This window comes from Mytilus californianus, unplaced genomic scaffold (assembly GCF_021869535.1).
Source record: "Mytilus californianus isolate M0D057914Y unplaced genomic scaffold, xbMytCali1.0.p SCAF_11, whole genome shotgun sequence".
NCBI classification, from domain to species: Eukaryota; Metazoa; Mollusca; class Bivalvia; order Mytilida; family Mytilidae; genus Mytilus; species Mytilus californianus.
This window is the reverse complement of record NW_026262593.1, coordinates 52434233-52451311: the sequence shown is the minus strand read 5'-3', so window position 1 is coordinate 52451311 and position 17079 is coordinate 52434233.

Sequence of the window (17079 nt, the reverse complement as noted above, 5' to 3'; positions counted from 1 at the left end):
GTGTAAGGAGGTCTAGCAGGACAGCTTAAAGTTACGTTTTCTTCTATTTCAGCAATTAGTGACTGCTTGTTCTTGTCTAAAGCACAGTTAAACTTCTGTAAGTACAGAGATAAGTCTAGCTGTGAAATCATCCCTGACAAATGACTAGCTGGAGAATGCTGAACTTCATCTTTTTTTAACATGGTTTCAAAATATACCTGTTGAATTGGTCAGGTGTGAACTAAACTCGATAAATGGAAAAGGTGGAAAACAACCTTTTGTAATCGAGAAGATCGAACTACTTACAAAAAATGCGCAAGCAAAACACATACGCTTAAAAGATTCATAAGGAAATAAATACTAGTCTTCAATAAACACATACACAGGAATAACACTTAACTTATACTGCTGTAAATCTGTCTGGAAGATAGAGGTAGTACTCAAGAGTTTAGGTTTTAATCAATTTTGGCTGAGTAGTTTTGTTAAAAAAATCATTGGGTAACTGTTGCATTGAAGTTATCCCCTTCTCTCTTTGAATTCATATCAGAAAAGAGTTCATACGAACAACAAATATGTCGGCAATAAATGAGTAAATGATATATACTACCAAATAGTGTAATCCGCACTACTGTAACAGGTATTGCTTAAATACCATTGAGTTCTATGGCAGGTTTTCTGGATTGTACATTATGAACTTACAGTTGCCTAAATTTACAATATAAAGCTGCATCAATTAAAAAAACCAACATCTAAATATTTCTGTTATTATAATTGTTTTATTTGTGCTATCTTCATTATATTATACAAATGTTATAGTTCTTTGAAGTAAGCGTTCTAACTAGAACATATTTTCAAAGTTTATTTTATAGTTATATTTTAAAAAGGAACACAAACAATTAACTACATGTTCATAGACTCTAGGTGCTTTGCAACATTATATACAGCTTTATTTGGAATTCCTAGTACGTAAAGACCGTTTCCTTGAATAGAAGTATGAGCAATGACAATGGCAGTCTTAGAACTTTGCATTGCCATTACACCAGTACCTCTCTTTATAGCGCAAATAGTTTTCTCATCATCATTCTTTATAACGTAATATTTACAACCTTCAGCAACGACACCACTTTGAATAAATTCAGAAAAGGCCTTTTCTTTGAAGCATTTTGCAATATTTGTTGCCTCATCCTCACTTAAATTTAACGCATTTGCATGATTATCAGTCGTCCATTTTGCTCCTCCGTCAATATCTAAAATACATGCTTTGTGAATGTGGCCGTGTCCCTTTTTATCTTTTGACCGAGCTATCAAGTTGTCAATATATTTATCCCACAACGCCATTGTACACACTTTAAATTGACCTTAAATACAAAGTTATTACTGTTGAACTAAATGTTATCCGACTGTTTATAAAAGGAAGACAGAATATGTTATTTTCAATCGACGGTTTACGTATTGAACCTTTTATAAAGGTGAAGGACGAAAACACTAGTTAAATTGCTCAAGTCATGAATATCTTAAATAGGGTACTTGAATTCCTAATCGTTCTTGCCTCACAAAGATAATGTTTTCAAAACGAGACTGTTTCGTAACGAAATACTAGATAAAAGCTATGTGGAGTAAGTATTTACATATTATGGCACAGGACTCCCTATACGCGTTTCATAATCCTTTTGGTCACATTGCTTCTATCGTACCTATGTATTTATACATCCCGGGCTTTCAAATGTTAAGGTTTGAACGTTTCTAATCCAGAAAAGCCATTCGTACAAACGATATCTTTAATGTGTTATTTTTTATGTTGTATTGTGATATTTTAATGTTTTGTAAATATTGACCTCTGGTTAAATTGGCTTTATAACTGTTTATTTGTGTACAGAGAAAATTAATGACGCAAGGCTAATTTGACAAATGGCTAGTTTTATTATCTGCAGTTAAAGGTGTACTGTCAGATGTAATTAAGACAAGAAACGATGTCTTGGGGTGTAGGGTAATAAAATTTAGTTATGCCTATTTGTTTGTCTAGAGATGCAGTAATTAAACTCTATGATAAAGGTCAGTTGGTCAGAGACTGGCAGATTGTGTATCAGCTGTGATACTGGAAGGATGTGATTTTCCTTGAAGTCTTGAATCAGTAGATTCTGGAGGACTTGTATTGAAAGTTTATATGTTTTAACTTTGTTGCTAATAATTTGTCAATAAGTCTGAAGTAATGTACATTTGTGAATAAACTTGTAAATAGATACCGTATTTTTTAGTTAATGGAATTTACCACAGGATACATTGTCGTGCCATAGATGGCTATGTCCGTCCGTCTGTGTCGAGGGTGTTGACCTCCCCTCGGTCACGTTACAGTATGCATGTACCATTCTTATCACGGACACTCAAAAGCTGTTCCATCTTATGTAGGACAAAAATAAAAAAACAAACAAACACAAAACTGATGCATTTTAATAGAGAACGAAGTCTTCATAACTATTGAAAAATGAAAAGGAAGAAAAAAAAAGTACGATAGTGATCCAACAATAGTAAATCAAAAATCTTTCAATTAAGGTTTTCTGTCTTCGCTTTTGCACAGAAATTCGTTTTTCCGGTTTTCTTTTTCTCTGTTTTTTTTTTCTATCTGAAAGTCTCATAAATGAAGATAAGTTGAGATGAATATATCTCGAATCTCCAATTGGTTTCGATTTATCAGGATTGCACAGTTGCATGAGACTGTGCTTTGAGCTTAACCTCGCATAAACTTTACGGGTATTTAATGCTTAATATTCATCATAACAAAATTCCAAATGTGATTGACGCAAAACTCACCTGATAAATGATGGATGTGTTTGTAAACAAAAACACACAGACGTGTCTATATCTTTTCTTATACGAAATAACTTGATTTATATGATAATATGTTAATAAGATAAAACGTTATCTGAAACAAACAGTCAAGACCGAGTTTCTTCGTCTACATAGATAATTACGTTATAAATAAAATGCATAAATACATTTCCTTGATAAAAAGAAACGAAATTATTTTTATTAACTTAATTTTTAAAGTTAGACTGTTTGAAATAGTTTGCTATCAAACTTCGTCCACTTTCACAGGTCATACCTGTCTCTTTTATCGCTGTTGATGATGTCCACTAATTTTTATCCTCGGCGGGGTTTTTTTTTTTTTTGAAATACAACCAACATTGCAATATTAACATTGACATCAATTACATGCAGCCCATTTTCCATTAGAGTTAGAACTTAACATTGCTTTCAAAACAAAAGATGATCGTCATACTAAACTCTAAAATTTGGATAGGCACATAAACATGTTACAGGTTTAAAATGGGTAATCCAACTCTAATCTCCATCGGTGGAATGACAGGTATTACATACAAGAACACACAATAATCACATTTATGGGAATAACATTTAACTGTATAATATATATATACATTTGATTGAAAAAAGAAGTAAACACAAAACAATGTATTATTAAACAAACCATATCAAAGAATGTTCAGAGTTTTGATAGCAAGCTCAAAGTATTTAACCTGCTGACATGAAAATTATGCTTTCCTACAATATTGATGACTGGGGTAAATATCATACAGCAACGTCATAGATAGTACAGGTATGTGTATATATGACCCATATGTGCGCAATGTCAGAATACACCTAAATGAATAACATTTAACAGTAAGAATAACATTATCTAGCACATAAAAACAGATATACAGTGAAACTGGTTTTAAGAGCCCACCTAAGGGAGAGCAAAAAAGTACTTCGTTTGACTATTCAAAATTGATTAATACGTAACTAGTTCTGGTGAATATACATACATTTAATGCAATTGCTCTTGGAGAGAGACGTAATGGGAAGACAACAACTTTTTAAGGATCCTCTTGATAACCTGTCACAAGGCAAAATGTCCTTCAGGGGCAATAACTCTTAGAGGGGTCATGTTTGACTTTTTTGTAGATCTAATTGTGCTAAACATTTTCGCTTTTCAATTTTTCTCTATCGATGATGGTTTCTGCAAAAAAAAATTGATAAAACAACCTTTCAAGGGTAATAACTCTTATATATAAGCGGTAAATTTTCAATTTCTGCCAAGTTGACTATTTGTAGATTTAATTTTGCTGAACACTTTTGCTATTAACAATGTCTCTCTTTCTATGAAAATCTCTGAAAAAAACTAAAAAAAAAACTTTTATCATGCAAAGATTAAAACGAAAAAAACACTTGTTTATGCAAGGATTCCCTCTATCAAGTATTGTTTCGAAAACAAAAATGCTAAAAAGGGTACAAATCATTATTTAAAGGCAATAACTCCTATAAGGTGTCATCTGACGAATTCTGCCCATTTTGAATTATTTTTAGAACTTATTGTCCTGGTCATTTTAACTGTTTATAATTTATCTCTATCTGTTATAGTGTTCAAGATCATAACCTAAAACTTCGAAATTTTGAAACAAAAATGATATTTCCGGTGCAATTACTCCAGCATGAGTTTTTCAGAATATTCCGCAGCAGACCCTGATCTGCTGGTCAATTCTACTCTTGTCAGATTTGCTGCTTCTGCTTTTGTTTTTGGGATATAAGCAAAAACCTTTCAAATTCACTAGAAAATTACACTTTAGGGCAATAACTCTTAAAATGAATTGCCCGATTTTTCTAAAAATTCCGCAGAAGATAGACTTTGACCTGTTGATAATTTTCACGAAATGTCAGAGTGCTGTAACTTCTTTAGTTTTTGAGATATAAGTCAAAAACTGCATTTTACCCTTTTTTTCAGAAACCGCGGCCATGAGTATTGGTTGATAAAATTCCCGTACCTTGACCTATAATGGTTTACTTTTATAAATTGTAACTTGGATAGAGAGTTGTCTCATTGGCACTCATACCACATCTTCCTATATCTAGTATTACACATTTCCAAAAACCGGTATGCATGAGTGTTTCACAGTTCACGGAAAAGTCATACTTCGTAAACATATTTGGATAAGTTTTCGATTTCGGCAAAAGAAAACGTTTACCCGTATTTTCCCAACAACAAAATAACATTTGACGACATTGATTATTTTGCAAACGTTCCTATATCAGCTTGCGAAAAATTAAAGTCAGTTGTTGATTCGGGTTGTTAACAATAACGTATATTCATTATTTGTTGTGTGTTTAATAAGGTCATAAATGTTGCCTTTAACCAGCACTTTCTTTCAGACCCTTTCAGGAGCAAGGGTTAACAGGCTTTAAACCAATGGCACCTAAACAAAACGGCGAAACAATTTTGTCATCACATCTTCGTTTCGCATCTTTGTCCTTCATGCATCATCATAAAATTTTTTGAAAATCTTCTCTTAAGGAATCAGACTTGAAAACAACTATCATTAGTTAAAATACGGGTATATATATAAAATGCATATAATATCCCAAATAGTTCATATATATTACGAGCCTAAAATGAATAAAATATTGGTAAAATGTTAGCCTTCTGGTAACTTTCAGACCTGACTGTAAAACAAATTTGACCTCCATTACTGAACTCAAATTTTCATTAAAATACAACATGTACTATGAAAATTGATAGTAGCCATTTTACTCAACTAATTGAGGTCTTCAGTTGAAATTTTTGGTTTATATCGAATGATTTAAGACATAAAATGTTTAAGAAAAGATTTTGGTTGAAATGACATTGATACAATAGTGAAAAATACACAAGACAAAAGTAACCGTCTTCATTTAGAACTTCAGATGAGTAGAAAATATCGTCTCAATTGACACTTACACAAGTTTGTACAAAATTCTTTGATAAATGCTGATAGTGACACACCTGTAAAATTAAAGTTCCAAAGATGTGAACCACATTCAACAGATTGCAAAAAAGAGATTGAAAGTGATGCGAATCATTTCGCTTATTAAGGTTTGTTAAGGGATATGACGGAGGACCTCCATTTGTCAAATATTTCTTCCTTCTTTCCAATATTTGACCTTCATCAAGTAACACAACGGGTGTCTTATAAGAGGCTACACAAACTGGACCACTTGAATTCGCCCCCTTTTTTTCGACGGGGTCCGCGTTACTTGTTTCTGCTTTTAAGCTGATTTGCGTAGTGCTGTTCTTTTGGTGTCTTATTTCCTGGTAATCGGTTGTGTTTTTGTCCCCCGATTTCTGTTTTGCTATTGATACTTCGGTTTGCTTAATTCTTTACAATATATGTTTCAAGTCCCAAATAAAATCTACGGCGTCGAGCTTTCCACTCTATCAGACACCAAAGATGCTCCCAAGTTCTATGAACTTGTTTTCGCCGTGACTTGTTCCCGAAACGGCCTCAAACACTAATTAATCAATAAATCTATGAACTGGTCTAAAGTCTACTGATTGCATGAGAAACTGATGTATTCGCAGCAAAACACAGAAAAAAGAAATCAAAAACAGCCCTTTGGTAAGGGCACCTGGCCAAAATGTCAAAAGAGCTTAACTATCACCTTAGTGTCGTCGTCTGTCATTACTTTTTTCAAAGATCTCTGAAACTAAATAAGTGTTCAAGTTGGTTCATACGGGTCATATAGCGTTTTTTCTGTATCGATTTGTTAAAAAGCATGATATGATAATAACAAAACAAAAGGTTTTAGGTAGTAATCATTCAAAATTATAACCAATGACATCGCCCTCATCCAAGATGATCCTATAGCTAAACATATTTTAACATGGAAAAATCACTTGGTCCTCTTTCATAATTGTATCCATTATTACATAGTTTAACATTGGACCAATTGGCGGAAATAAAGGAGGCGATATTATACTTAAGCCTGTAACCTCTAATGATATTCGACAAAAGTTGGAGCAAACAAAACTTTGTTTGAGATCATTGTTTTCTTTATTTCATATTGATTATAATATAATAATTTTTAATAATCGTTGTCAAACAATATAGAAAATGATACAATGGCGGAAAAAGCAGAAATCAACATTTTTATCACCACGAATAAGTGTAGGTTTTTCACAACGAATGAAATGTCAATTCCTGTTCTTTAATTTCAAAATGATAACAAAAGACCCATGTCATGTTCAATAAAGAATGCACGGAATGTCGTGCTTAGAATTTTCTCAATAGTGATTCAAAGTATCGGTAAACAGGAAGTAAGTGTCCAACAGATCCGAAAAGTGCACACAACTTATGACTTATCATTCTCATATTGCTGACAAAGTATTAAGTCATTCTATTCTTTCGAACTTGCGGAAAGTGTGTAAAATTCATCATGTCAACATATTGAATGCAATATGGCCCCACTTTTACAGGAATGTTCGTCACATTTGGTTGCCAGTCAGAATTGAAAGTCAACAGAAGGCAAGCATTTTACCAATATTTTATTCATTTTAGGCTGGTTAAATATGAACTATAAGGATAATTATTCTTATACCGTTCATCTTTTAACAGTAAGGATAGTTGTTTTGAAGACTGATTCGAATCCATTGTATAGCTTCAGAAAAAAAGTGTACGATAATGCAAGGACAATTATGGGAAATGTAGAGTGACGACAAAATTGTTCATGGCCGGTTGGATTGATAATTTATCAAAATATAATTTAATCATTTATTGAAACTAATAATTAAATCAAAACAAGAGCAACCAGACCTGCCAACTTTCCCGCTAAATGAGGGATATCCCCCATGCATGAGAGTTGTTGACCTGCTCCTTGTTAAACTCAATTATTTAGACTAAATACTTTAATAAAGGCATTCAGAAGAGTCAAAAACTACATTTAAGCACATGTATACTCATTCAAACCCATAGATGTTACAAATTAAGTACACTTATGACATGTATATGTATGCATTATTAACTCGTGCGCACATGTGCTTTGACTAGTTCTCACAAGTTAGAAACTCGCGCGCACGAGTTGTCATTTTATTTTTGCATTGCACTCCATGGCCTCACTGCAATTTGCACTTGACTAAGCATAAATAGTTTCGGCTGTTGTCTGCTCTATGGTCGGGTTGTTGTCTCTTTGACACATTCCCCATTTCCATTCTCAATTTTATTATCACGAATGGTGTTATCCGTTCTACTATAACAGATGCAGGTAGTGCTTAAATGTTATTTAGTTCGATGACAAGTTCCTTGATTTTACATTTATAGACACATATACATATATAAATTAACAATATACATTTTCATGAATTTCTATTATAAATAAGTGTGCATCTATTCTAACTAAAATGTGATTTTTTAATTAAAAATTCCATCTTGAATATATTTTCAAAATGTATTTTGTGATTCTAATTTTAAAAGAAACATACATAACTACATGTTCAACGACTCTATATGCTTTGCGATAGTATGTACAGCTTGGTCTGACCTGCCCAGTATGCCCAAATATTCATCTTCGGATAGAGAATGACCAATGACAATAGCCGTCTTAGAACTTTCTAATGTCAATCTTCCGTGTCCTTTTTTTATAGCGTAAACAATTTTCTTATCGTCTTCCTTTAAGAAAACATATTTACATCCTTCAACAACCACACCACTTTCGATAAATTTGGAAAAATTCTTTAAAGCAAAACATTTTGCAATATTTGTTTACCTCAGTCTGACTTAATTTTAACGCATTTGCATGACTATCAGTGGTCCATTTTGCTCCTTTATCGATACCTATAATACATGCTTTATCAATGTGACTGTTTCCATATCCACAATGTGACCTAGCTATCAAATCATCAATATATTTATCCCACGACGCCGTAGTCATTCTTTATTGACCTTAAACATAAAAATATAGAACTGTTTGTTGCTACAAAGAAAAAGCATTCAATATTATCAAACTGTATAAATGAATATAATACTTTATTAAGATCCAGCGTCCGAAACGCGTTTCTGATTTACCTCAACGAGGAATGCTCAAACCTATATATTTAGTGGTGAAATAACAGAATTTGGTTTGTCAATCGATGGTATGGAAGGGAGGCTGGCTTATTGATTTTTACAGACGCCATCGCGAGTTGGTTGACCCTTATGTAATATCTGTTTCACAGATGACGAAAAGTCGTAAACATAATCCGGTCCTCTTTTTCTCGGATGTGGCCTACGGATTTTGACTTATCACACCGGGTTTGTACTAGCATGAGGACCACGACAGGTGTCACATAAAGAGCAGGATCTGTTTACCCTCCCGGAGCACATGAGATTAACCCTTACTTTTTGTGGGATTTTTATTGCTCAGTCTCTAGTTTTCTACTTCGTGTTTTGTGTACTGTTGTTTGTTTTTTTTTGTCCTTTTTCTTTTTTGCCATGGCATTCTCAGTTCGTTTTCGACTAATCAGTTTAGTGTCCCTTTTGTATCTTTCGCCTGTCCTTTATTGAACCATTTGAAATGGTGAAGTACAAGTATGCCAATCAAAACGTTCAAATCATGAAAGTTCTAAATAAAAAATGAATTATCTAGAATTCTCCCTTAGATAGAAAATGATTAATGTTTCTACAAATTTAAACTCTTTAGCATTCCTTCCTTAGATAGATAATGCTTGATGTTTCTACAAATTAAATTGTTTAGCATCGATATGGATTATTCAAGGCAATGGGTTAACCACACAAAAAAGACGTATATACTCTTTCTGAAAGGGTTAATGATAAAAATTAGAATTAAAAAACTAAATGGGTCTTAGAACACTCATACTGCATCCATCTAGAAAGACCTAAAGTTAGCTTAGCACTTGTCCTACCTCAATTACAAATTTGTTGTTGTCCCCGCAGATAAAGTCCCACAAACATCTTTGTGTTTAAACCACATTACGTGAACTGGATCTTCTCTCGCTGTACATAAGTTACATAAGCGTTATATTGTTTGTGCTGCCAAGTGCTCTATGAAACCTCTTCCAAAACTATATGAATCAATTTTATCAACAATCAAAGCCCGGTTTTAGGGTTGTTGTGAAACTGCTTACTCTAGGGACGGTCTGAATCAGATGTGGATACTTAGAAATTCCGAAGATATGTAAGAGTACATACAATCAGTCCCTTTCATCTTGCAATAGTAAAAACCTTTGAATTTGTTACCCAATATAAGTATTCTTCCTTCCAAATTTTTAGCATTATTGAAAAAAAATCGAACTTTGTTTCATAAAAACAATAGCCAATGTAGAAGCATATATCTTGGTTTTTGAGTGAAAAATAATATAATGTAAATAAAAAGAACAACACTCGACAAACATTCTCCGAAACTGACATTGTCAAGATAAATGATTTTTTAATTGATAACATACATGTACATTTGTATTTGTAACGTTTACAGGACATAGTTTTCAACAAACATCGGCATTCCTTTGGGAACCAGCTGTACTTTTTTTATCAACTTGCTCCATTATTCATATATAACAAACTTCATACAGTAGCTTTTTAGGGAGAACGAATAGAAGCTAGCTTTATCTCTTAACTTCACGTTCCGCTATGTAGACGATGTCCTATCACTAAATAAATCCGTTTGATGGCAATGTTCAGCGCATCATCACATCGAACCTGATATAAATGATACCACAAATATAATTAAGTCTACTTCATATCTTGACAGACATTTATAGACATTAATAGCGAGGGTCGGTTGGGATCAAACTTTACGACAAAAGACGTTTCCGCTTTCCAGTTGTAAACTTTTCCGTTCTATGAAGCAACATTCAAAACGCCTACATATATAATAAATATATCTCAGTTGAAACGATATTCCAGAGCTAGCATTTCCTGACAAAATTTTCTTCATAGAGGGCTGCTGCTTACAAAGACGCTAGTAAGCCAAGGATTCCAAGTTGAATTCCCTTCGAAATTTTTGCGGACGCCATCATAAGTTGGTTGACCGCTATGGAATATCTAGCTCACAGATGACGACGGGTGATTTCTAATTGTAACCAAATTTCGTCCTAATGAAAATAACAACAATATTTCCTCCGGATGTGGCATTACCAAACAGGACTTATCAATGAATTTGTACTTATATGAGCCTTAAAACGGGTGTCACGTGTTAAATAGTATTTCCTTGGGGCATCTATCATTCCCGGTTTTTGTTGGCATTCGTGTTGCTTTGTCATTAGTTTTCTATATTGTACTTTGTAGACTTTGTTTGTCTTTTCGTCGTTTTTCGTTTTTTTTCATCGCGTTTTCAATATATATATATATATGAATCAAGGAGATGTGGCATGATTGCCAATAGGACAACTATCCAACAGAGTTCAAATGAAGTAGATCTAAGCGGTTATAGGTCACCATACGGCCTCAAACAACAAGAAATATCCCTACCGTATAGTCCGCTATAAAAGCCTATAAAAGGCCCCACCAAGAAAAATTTAAAACAATTCAAACGAGACAATAATGTCCTAATTTACAACAATAAAATTTAGAAAACACAAATATTGCAGATATCAACCAATGACAACCACTGAATTACAGGCTCCTGACTTGTGACAGGCACATAAAGAATGTGGCGGGTTAAAAATGCTTGTGAGCGTTCAACATTCTCCCTACCATGGGACAGCTGTCTAACAGCACAACATAATAAAATACTGTAAAAATTAGCAAATGACTTAACTCAATAGATCGGTACAAAGCACAAACAAAACTAACCTAAAAGCATTTATATGACAGTACGTAAAGCTAGTTCAAAGCCAATTGCAATAATTCCAAGCTAGGATTTGTCATTTAATTACGAGTTATAATATCCCTTGCTATTTTCTGCCTCTCTTTCACAACCAGAGTCACATAGATATGGAAAACACATATACTACCCAAACCAGCTTCCTTTTACTTACATACTGTGCTTCTAAAACTAGAAATGATTTTAACAAGAATCTTGGAAAAGTGTACTCTGCTAATAAATAGTATGGCAACCAAGATTAAATTACTGATATTACATCAGTTAGTAATACAAATTATCTGAACGTATTTCAAAAAATTATCCCGATGACCCTAGCACTGTTATGCGTGATATTTCATATCTTTTGAAATTCGAAATTTTAACACAATTTCATAGACCATAATATAAAGTTCACGTTCGATTTTGAGGGTTTAGACATGTACCTTATCAAGAGTTATATCCCTTACTTACCTTTGAAGTTGCGTCTGATTCTCTTTTCGGATATAACTGATTAATCAAATATTGTTAAACTTGAACACAAGGTCATTGTATTGAGTATACAATACAGGTCAAGCTTATGGATTTGACATTTATCGTTGAAGAGTTATGCCCTTAGTTACCTAAAAATTAAATTTGTGTTATTTCCAGGTGATAGTTAAAGAACAATCTGACTTAATCTTTTAAATTTTGAATACAATGACATTGATGAGTTTATTAACCATAAATTACAGATCAAGTTTGATTTGGGATAATTTTGAAATTGACCGTTAAAAATTTATTCCCCTTATTTATCTTAACAATGGGTTTTATTTGATTTCAGAATGATAATGATAATACTGCTTTATCAAATATTTCAAAACTTGAACACAGTGTCAGGGACAATTAAATACAAGTCAAATTATATTTCGATGATTGTATACGTTTACTGTTCAGAAATATGCCGCTGTAATAGTTACATCAAAATTAGTTATTTCAATGGTTTCTGGATGACAATTGAAGTACCTCTTGACCAATTTTAAATTTAAACAAAATGCCATGGATCCTAAATTACATATCAAATTAAGATAGTTCTGGAAATAACTGTTTAAGGGGTATTTGTGCAATCGGGGAAGTGTCCATCATCACTAGACCGCATTATTCTAGTTTTATTTAAGATTCGATTTTTATGGTTTCAGTTCTGTCTAGAAAATTAATATCAATATATTAAAACCATTAAAACTGCAGTGGTTTTCAATACAGAATAATACAGCGAATTCAAGGCAAGAACGAGTTGCTATTCAAATTAAAAGTGACAGATGCAAATAAGTGCAGTTTTGGGTGTGTATTCAGGTATTGGCCGAAGCAATAGAACATATATTCTGAACTGGTCCGTATATATCAAAACTATGAGAGGACAATAACTCTTGCATATTTGAAAAAATAGAAATAATTTTAAATATAGATTTGGTTTTATTTGATAATCTAACGAAAATCGAAAAAAATTACATAATAAACTTAATAATTCTGTAAACAAAATTCTATATGTATAGAAGCAAATTATAATTGGAAAACGAATATGATAGCACTAACTAATTATGTAAAAGAAAAGTTGCTAATAAAAAAAATAAAAATAAAGAACTCAATAGGTAGACAAGTGATGGAACCCCAGGACTCCCTTATTATCATAATAACAACATTTACAACAGACACCTTGCGTTGTATAAAACAAAAATATGTACTATCTATCAAAGCAACCTTTTTCTTGCAATCATATCCTGCTCTGTATCAAACTATTTTAGCTGTGTTATTATTACGTTCTTAAATTAATTATTTGATGGTTGTGTATTAAACCGTTGTATATCTTTTCCTGTGTATTATATTGTTCCTTATAAGATCTGAAATATTGTGCATACAATATGTATAACTATTATGTTCAATTGCAAATATTAGGAATTCTAAAAAAATATATATATTGTTTTTCCTACTGCAGAATTAAATCTTTTTTACTTACGTTGACTTGGTTTTTAATCTACAACTATATTGATATGAAGGTTTATCGAAGAAGATAAACTTAAAACAACTGTGTTGCGTTGAAACGAAAGCACTTTGTTATGTAATCCGATTGACATACAACATATGGGTCTTGAACGGTATTATTGACTCTAGAAAATATTACGTCATTTAAGATTAAATACTTTTTTTTTTGGTAAAATATCCTGTCAGGCGTGGATACTGGAACCTTTAAAGGTATTGTCCTAGGGAAATTCATCAATTTATACTTTTTTTATTCACAGAAAGTGCGTTTTTCGCTTTCACAAGTGCATTCTTGATCCGTCAATATCTGTCCAGGTATAAACTGAAAACAATCAAATAAACCATTGCTGTGAAAATGTTGTTGCACCTGATGTTCATTCTATTCCGACTAGGTAGATAAATTAAAACATAACTAAATGCATGTATGTATTGCTACACAGTATAAATATTTACGATTCTACTTATATATTTGCATTGTACATGGTCTTATTTTTGTTTATGGTTGATAAGGTGATTGGCGTTTAACGCCACTTTCAGTATTATTGTGCTTTTTCGTGGCGGTCTGTTGTTATTAAAGGGGGAAGCCGGAGTTCCCTGAAAGAATCACTGACCGTCGGTAGGAAAACTGACACTCCTAGTCAATTAAAATCGAAATCCAGCGCACATGCCACATGCAGTGTTTGAACCCACAACCTCAGTGTTGACATGCTAATGATACAGTAGTTCGACTATTTAGACCACTCGGCCACCGAGGCCCCGACAGTTTATGGCGTCTTTACATTAAATCCATTGGATGTGTACTGATTTGTATTTTGTCTTGGATGCATTGTTTTTATAAGTTGTTTTGGGCTTTGAACTAGCTTTCAGTAACTGCAAGTACTCTCAGGTCGGTACTTTGTGTATTTAGTATTGTTGGTATTTTTTGGGATGCCCCGACAGTTTATGGCGTCTTTACATTAAATCCATTGGATGTGTACTGATTTGTATTTTGTCTTGGATGCATTGTTTTTTATAAGTTGTTTTGGGCTTTGAACTAGCTTTCAGTAACTGCAAGTACTCTCAGGTCGGTACTTTGTGTATTTAGTATTGTTGGTATTTTTTGTTCTTTGTATCGATCTGATGAGTCAAGCCCTTTTTGATTATTTTTCAGTTTGTTCTTACGCTGCGTTGTTACAAACTGTCCCCCGCTAGGACAGGCATGGGCACCTGCAAACATATTTAACCTCGGCACACTTTGTATTTTATTTTTATATTTTAGATTACATACAATCTAAGTCTCTTTCCTCTTTTCTTCAACTTACCTCTTGTAATGGTATAAAATCATTGGACTTGTCTACCCTTTACACAAGTACAAATATAAAGAATTGGTCTTTGTTTCATAAAAAAATGCTCATAGTAGATACAAATATCTTATTTTAGGGAGGGACAAATCATTCTTTGTAATAAAAGAAAACTAATAAAAAAAAACACTCCGATTCAAACAAAAAATTCTCTGAAACTGCCATTACCAAGATGATTGATTTCTCCATTGACACACATTTGTTGCGTTTAAAGGAGGCTTCTTTATAACAAAAAATCGACATTCCAATGGGAACCAATTAACTCATCATAGATACCAGGATTAAAATGTTGTATGCCAGAAGTGCGTTTCGTCTACAAAAGACTCGTTAGTGACGCCGGAACTGTGCTCCTCTTCTTGCCGGCTTGTTCCTTCATTCATACGAGGCAGACTTCATACATACGAAAAAAAAGCTAGCATTATCCTTTAACTTTGCATTCCGCTATTAAGATGATTTCATCTCACTGAAACATTCCCAACTTGGTGACAATGTCGAACGTATCTATCCCATCGAACTTGAAATAAAGATTTCAAAAGATACAATTAAGTCTGCCTCATATTTTGACTTATATCTAGACATTGACATTGAGGGTCATTGACTTTAAGACAAAAGAGATGATTTCAGCTTTCCATTTTTTATTTTTATATAATGCGGATTAATTGATTTTCATAGTTACCAATATTCGTATATTGAGAAAAACTTGCATTTTCGTAGATATTTGATTTCGTGGATTTGCCAAAATCTACATACATCCTTATAGAAAATGTGTAGTTCATCGAACATTTATATTCGCGGTTTACCTGTACCAACGAAATCCACGAAAATTGATACCCAACGAATAATAACGAATCCACAGTATTTACATTTAAAAAAAAATTTCAAATAAAACTATTAACATCTTGGTGCACCCTAGTTTATGTCAGAGCATCCCTTCAAAGCAGCTCTGAATCCCTTATTGTGTTGGCCGACGATACTGATGTTTGTAGATTATTTTTAAATCCGTGATGGTCCTAAGAAAGAAATATTGGCCGTTGGAATGTCTACTGGTTATTTTCTAGACGAAGCGGTTTTGATCTCTGGTCCGGTTATCATTTAAGGTCAAATACATTTATTAAGGTTCTATGTTAATAAGATCATGGGGCACCTTTGGTTACCCTCTTTCACTCCACTCCTTCCCTTCCTCTCTCTCTTTCTCTCTCTCTCTCTCTCCCCCCACTCCTTCCTCCATTTCTCTTCTTCATTCTTTTCTTTTCTCTCTCCCTCACTCTTACCTCTCTGGTTCACAGCTCTTTTCTTTCTCGCCATTTCCTACCTCTCTCTTGCTCACTCCTTCCTCTCTCCCGCTCACTCACTCCTCTATTTTACTCGCTTCTACTTCTTTCTCTTTTGATCCTTCCTGTCACTCTTAATTTTATTTCATGGATTTACTTTATGTATTTCCTTATATAACTTGGTTACATATATAGCAATATGAGATAAAATGTAACAATTCAAACGTTTAGGCATATACACTTGAAACCGCTGAAAACATCTTCTATACAATTATTTACATACAAATTTAACCATACCAACTTAGACAAAGATAATGCCACCACTGCATTCATGCATATAGTGATCCAAGAATTGATTTAGTAAATAGTGATGTTGAAGTACCAATTGAAAGGGTTGTGTCTTTAAGACATATTTGATGCAGCCGCCAATTAAGGTTAAAGATTGTTTTATTGGTTGAATATTGAAAGAAAATCAATATACTGTTTAAATACACATTATTGATATATCATACCCTGTATAATATTAAAGTTTTAGTTGTATGAGGAGTAAGCCGGGCAAGCCTTGTACCCACCAGCATGCATACTTTCACTCAAAAAAGACAAAATGCAACATTCTGTCACATTTGTAGAAATTTAATAAAAAGAGAACATCTCTAGAAAAAGCAATATATTTTTATATGTACAAACTCTCAGCATAATATTAAAGTTCAAGCGTACGAGGAGTAAGCCGGACAAACCATGTACCTGCCTGCCAAATATTACATAAAAAGACAGATTTCAACAGCCTTTCATTTGTGGAAATTGTTAAGTAAATGAAAATCCTGACAATATGCACACCATTAGTAAATTAACATTACACCCTACAGAATATATAA